Source organism: Coptis chinensis, chromosome 2, assembly GCF_015680905.1.
Source record: "Coptis chinensis isolate HL-2020 chromosome 2, ASM1568090v1, whole genome shotgun sequence".
Classification (NCBI taxonomy): domain Eukaryota; kingdom Viridiplantae; phylum Streptophyta; class Magnoliopsida; order Ranunculales; family Ranunculaceae; genus Coptis; species Coptis chinensis.
The window spans coordinates 44,905,179-44,911,458 of NC_141457.1; the positions used below are offsets into that span (position 1 = coordinate 44,905,179).

At 36.9% G+C, this 6,280-nt stretch overlaps 1 long non-coding RNA gene and 1 pseudogene across 2 annotated transcripts; one reads left to right on the forward strand and one right to left on the reverse strand.

The window, feature by feature from the left end:
- Nucleotides 1-796: 796 nt before the first annotated feature.
- LOC147516198 (uncharacterized) lies at nt 797-1,829 on the forward strand. The gene is made up of 3 exons (XR_015213610.1): nt 797-1,144; nt 1,269-1,388; nt 1,471-1,829. It is a non-coding gene; the product is annotated as an uncharacterized LOC147516198 (long non-coding RNA).
- Nucleotides 1,830-1,934: 105 nt separating this feature from the next.
- On the reverse strand, nt 1,935-6,077 carry LOC147516199 (ABC transporter G family member 3-like; annotated as a pseudogene). Its single transcript, XR_015213022.1, has 4 exons — nt 5,016-6,077; nt 3,210-3,492; nt 2,113-2,282; nt 1,935-2,015 (listed from the first exon to the last, which is right to left on the reverse strand). The product of XR_015213022.1 is annotated as an ABC transporter G family member 3-like (transcript).
- Nucleotides 6,078-6,280: the final 203 nt, after the last annotated feature.

The window sequence follows — 6,280 nt, forward strand, 5'->3', positions numbered from 1 at the left end:
CCCAAAGATGTATCGTGGTTGGCCAATGATACCTACTTCCACAAGAGCTAATCTTTTTATAAAGTGGGAAGGAAGATTACAATTACTTCGTTTCAATCTTTCACCTTACTAGATCACTCCCTCTCTTTCGGGTTTTCTCCTTTGCAAAGGTGTTCTCTCAATCTTGATTGCTCTCAAAATTGGGTTTCAATTGTGTTAGTTTTGGTTTTCCAAAACCTTGTTTCTGTTTATATACTGCTCTTCCAAATTCGAGGTTAATGTAGCGAATTAGAATGCAAATATAGGCATGGGCGCAGGCACGCCCTTGTCAAGGCAAAATCGAGTGCGTGCGCCCTCTAATTTTTCCTCGAACCAAAAATCCAATAACATGAGGCGGGTGCACTCTGTGCTTAGGCCAATCTGAGCGCGTGCATGCTTAGGCCAATCTGAGCGCGTGCATGCTCAGGCTTCTCCACGCAAACGTCAACCGATTTCTCTCATCTTCCTCATGTGAGGGATAACTCCAACAAGATCAGAGGTGCAGGTTTCTCAAAGGAGAGTAAGTGATACAAATGAAGACAACACTTCACTTGCTTCAATAAACCATCGTTATTAGCAAGACTAGAAAAATAGTATGCACACCTATTAGTCTCAATAATACATGCTTGAGTATAACATCAGCTAGTAAACCAAGCCTTGAACTTCCGAATAGCTCTGAGCACAGCACATTTTGACAGTACGATGGTGTCCTTTGTAACCTTTTCAAGATACCTGACTGAATCTGCAGGCTCATCCACTTAAAAAAACGCTAGCACAATGGATGATGCAATCCTCCATGCAAACCGTGTTGGTGTGGGCTAGTTGGTAGTTTGATACCCGGGGCAGGGCTGGGCTCATTTTGCCGAGACATAGTTTCAATATATCAACATCACCAAGTAACAAACTAACAACCAATCAAACATACGGGAATACCGGCAGAAATACCACTCACGTGCGGTACTCACTTCAATCCCGGCTTTGAAAAGTCCCGCGGAAACTTATTACTTCTCTCATAAGTCATTCAGAAATATAAATAAAGAAAACGTGGAAGGAAGAGACGACTAGAAAGAGATCATTCCTGCTCTCCACCTCAATTCAACAAAAATGAGACGTACTAGAAATCCTCGTAAGTATTTCTTTCTCTAATCAGCAATTTATCTTTGATTTCTAGCCCTTGGTTATTTTGATTTTCGAATGGATCACAACGTTTTGGCATTTGTTTTGAGTGTTGAAAATCTTGATGAACACAGACATGAAATAGAATGTGGATGAGGACATTAGATTAGGGGTTTTGAATAATTCACCTCAAGAGCTAAATCACATTAAGAGAATCTTGGCTCCGACCAATTCATGCCGCGTTACAGAAGAAGGTATATGTGTTTTCAGTTGTTTGCCTTTTTGTCCATGAATTGAATTTTGGATTAATGTCCTTCTTCTTTTGATTATTTCCAGGTCCACGAGTTATCTGAAATTGTTGGATCTCATAGTAAGCTTATTGAAGGAGGAGGAAAGTCGGCGTTAGAGGATGTGGGTTCGGTTGTTAATGGATCGGGTTTCAAGAAGCTCCAGGGGAAGTTGTTTCGTAATTCACCACTGAGACCTTTTAATAAAGATGTAAAGGTTGCTTGAAAACTATATTCGCCTAAAACTTATTCAGCTCGAGAAAATGTGAATTCTGGATCCAAGTTGGGTTTCTTTCGTTCCTTTTATATCTTGTAATGCGATTAGGACAACTTTGTAAATAACAACTGCTAGGGAGTAACTTCTAGAAGCAGGAAAGATATGGTTAGTATGAAACTAATTAATCAACCTATTTACCCCTCCACAGCCTCCTAAATCTACTGCTGGATTCAAGGTGATTACTAATGTTATTGTACCTACTGCTGAAAAGGATTCTACAAATCTTGATGCTGACACTAGCAAAGTTGTAGCTCCTCTTCGCCAAAACACTTGCTGTGATGGAAAGACTTCGAATGCTCATACTCAGCGACCGGTATCTTTAACGATAATTTTTAAACATCACCATCAAATTATTTATATACAGTGCAAATCTAAGATCAATAAAGGGAGAACATAACAGACCCTAAAACCCACCTGCAAACAAGCCAACGTTTCTCCAAAAATAATGTATTTCCATTGGAAAGCAAACAAATTCTGTCAAAAGGCCAAACACTTCTGTACTGCTCTGGTACATGCTGAAAATAATAGTGCATCCGGTGCTGGCAAGTTTCTTCAAAGTTACCATCATCAGAAGTGCAGAAACACTGGAAAGAAGAAATATTAACTGTTAAACCAATCCCATGACAAGTTATACTTACTAGATTTAGAGCAAAGGATACAAATTCACAAGAAACACAAATCACTGTATGCTGGATCATAAGGACCCAGATTCCTCGAACAACATAGCTGTCTCACATTTACAAAACTGTTTAGCACCGGTTTTTTTTAAAGTTTTTTAACCCATTGCATAAAACATTATCATCTATTCCTATAAGTAGTCTCGTTCTTTGGGTTCTTATTCTTATTCAAATGTAGTATAAAAACACTGAGAGATTGATTATATACTTTCAATGACCCAAGGGAGGTTCTTCTAATTTTTTTTTAAAAGAAAAGCTAATTGTAATTTAAGTGATGTGAGGGAGCTTATTGTAGTGCTTCTAAATTGCTAACAAAGGGAAATAAAAAATAGCCTACTCGATAGTGATTGAGTGTTCTAGGAAGTTTGGTTATCAAACAGTGTAAGAGGAGATGTGAAAATAGATGAAAGATGACCTATAGGTGGGAAAATAACACAATTTGCAACTCACCATATAACTAACTCAACCTAAAAGAAATGCTAGATCAAGAGCCACCCAACCCAATTGCATAATTCTCTTAATCACTTCAATTGGGACAAGGAGAAGAAAGGGGGAAAAGGGGACATATGAGAGTTTTAAGACTTGACCCATCGAGTCAATTTCACTCTAAAGATTGTCTGGATCGCAGTAAATGTTTGGTTTACTTTTGTTCCGCGTGTTTTTCCTGGTCCAGAATAACTACTCCCACCTTGCATAGGCACTAAGAGTCGACTGTGCACTTTCGGTGTTGGGTTATCAACACATCAATGCTACTACCAGATGCATGACTATAAAAAAAACACCAGATTAACTGATGCAGTGATGTACTAATCTGAGTTAGAAGATTAATGATACCTGTCAAGATGATAAAGAGGTTCATCTATAAATAAGATCTGTGGTCGCATAACAAGTTCCCTTGAGATATTAACCCGTCTTCTCTCACCATTAGGGAGGCCCTTCATATAACAGTGCCCACCAATCAGTTTGTTAGCATAATCTCCCAAAGACATAGCAAGGATGGCATCCTCCACCAAACTCTTCTTTTGCAAGAATCCAGGAAGTTGTAAAAGAGCGAGTAATATAGCATCTCTCGGACAGTGAGGGATCCTATCAAGGTCGATTCCCTTTCTACATATCCCTGCAGAAGTGGGAAACAAATCTCATTGAACACAGGTCTATCAAACTAAGACACTTTTTTTATGCATGATGGTGATGGAGATGGTGATTAATATTTATATCACTACAAATAACATTACAGTATTACCATAATTGTAATTAACTAATTATGATAAGAGCAGTATCATTTATCTAGATAAAAACAGTTATAATGTCAATAACAATAGTAGTAGTAGGTTTATTATTAACAAACTAATGAATACAGGTTCTCCACCAACGTCTGCTTATGATGCTTTAAGGAGAAGGAAGAACAAACCAATACGGGCAGATGAGCAGATCTTGTATGGGGATAACATGCATTATGCAAGCATTCTTTCAATGCTTGGCAGTTTGTTATGTGCATGGAATGTTAACACGAGAGTTACTTAGTTGGATAATCTCGAAGGATTGTCTCATGTTTAACTGGTAATTAGTTGGAGCGAGTCATGTACAGGTTTCTGTTCATTTTCTAGTTAATGGGTGGGTAGTGATTATGCATGATTTAGTTTTAGATGTGCTCATTTAAACCTTAAAAAAAAAACTCTGATCACGGACAAAATTATGGAATGGAATTCCATTTTGGATCAGACTCATTTTTGTTTGTTTAGTGAGGTGTGGTTCCCTCAATAGAATTCATTTGGAGGTTGAACTCGGATTAATTCCAATTCTTCTTCACATCATATTCTTTTTTTTATTGTAGCACAGTCATTATCTTGAACATTGCAAACAACAAATAAATTGGTATCAGACTGGTACTAAATCATACTTTTGTTGTTTCGCAACTTAATAGAAAAAAAAAAAAAATGTGTATACACAACTACACAAGTCAAAACATAGCAAGCCCTGTGCAAAATTACAGGTGGGGACTCTCAACTACCTGCTGCGTAAGCCACCTTAGCCTCTTCCTTACACATCTTCTTTCTCCAAGCTTTCATCATTTAGCCTTGTCCAGCTAGGTGCTTCTAAACTAATATAACGGCTGACACACCAGGCCACCACATTTAAGCAACCTAGTAAGTTGCTCAAAACAAAACACACTCAAGCCATTGTCCAATTTGGACTTTTTGAGTGTTCTGTTTTAAATGGGACTGTACTAGGTATCACATGGAATTTTGGCAGCTTTTGCTTTTCCAAACTGGGTCTCTATGGTATGATTGGTATCTCTTCTTTTCTTGATAAATTCACTTATCACTTGAATAATGACCATTGTCCTTGGTTCACAATACAGATTTTCTAACGCTGAAGTTACTCAAATAATTAGGACCATCATTGACTACCGTTGAAAGAAACCAGATATAAGTATCAGACCACAGACCCTATTTAGATTGTTTTGTCCTTACAGTTTACCCATAGCAACGACCTCATTACTCTATATATATAGTTTACACTAAATATCAAGCACATGAATTGAAAATGCAGGCATTACTCGATATGATATTCCTAAATTAAGCAGAAAACACACCACCTTGCCAATAAAACAAAATGGTATAAATCATTAAAACTTACATAGGATCCATAAGGCAAGCGTGATTTCACCCCATTTACAAACACTTCACCAAACATCTTAGCTGGATCACGCAATCTACCTACAATAAACACAAACCAAACAACATTACATCTTCCAATCCTACATATTTAACAAACATTCATAACAACACACAATGCAACAAAAAAGGCTTTACCCGAAATACCAGTAAGCGTCCCCGGTAAAGCATACCCATTGGAACTCTTAACAACCTTATCAGAATACTTCCTCTTGCCCTTAACAGTAACAGTCAAATCTTTCCAAACAATCGAAACACCCGCAATCTTCCTCACATCATTGGTAGAAATCTCCTGCATTGGTATAGACGGTAACGACCCACTATTAAGCTTAGAAAGAGCAGGTGAACCTGTGGAGTTGGTCCTAGTTCTTCCTCCTCCTCAACTTGATCAATATCAATCTCAGTATCATCCTCCCCCAGTCTGGTGAATCTTCAAAAGAAATGGGTTGTCTTAAATTTGGTTTTCTTAAGTAGTATAAATTATTTGATGGTATTTTTGTTGTTATTGGACTACTTGCTGATGATGATGAAGATCTATAGTTATCTGACTGTGACTGTATTTCCTCCATCTCAATGTTTCACATTCTACTTTGAACACCACAAGGCTCAAAACCCTAAGAGAGAGTGAAGTGGAAGTGTTTATGTTTTATTCTTTGTCTCTTTTTACTTTAATAAGAGGAGATCTAGTGTAACCAGATGTTGGGATCAAAGATTTGTCTGTATCTAGTTTTGAGTTGATTTCAGGAGTTTAGCATTGGATAATTAGTATTCGTAGCACGTACGTTATGGTTATATATCTTTTGCTTTGTTTCCATAATAACTTGATGATTGTATTCAAGTGAAATCCATAAATTACGTAAGTGAATGAATCAAACTAAAATTAACAAAATGCCTATCCCAGTAACGTTGTTGATACCTCCACCTCCACAGACGACCCAATGTTATGATTATATCACAATCTTATATCTCTATAAGTTTGTGATTAACTTATTCAAAAGATCTATTTGTTACGTGTGGTTGAATTTTCTTTTGTGAAATAGTTTAGCGATCTTTCTACATACCATCTTCATTATCCAAGAGAAAATTCTTTGAGTACATGTATCAAGTGATTTTTTTTTTTTATTATTATTATTTTTTTTTATAAAAGTAAGCGCATCCAAAAATAGCGTTAACATATAACACAATGATAGCCAAATTGTAGTCCTACTAAAGATCAAGAAAATACTA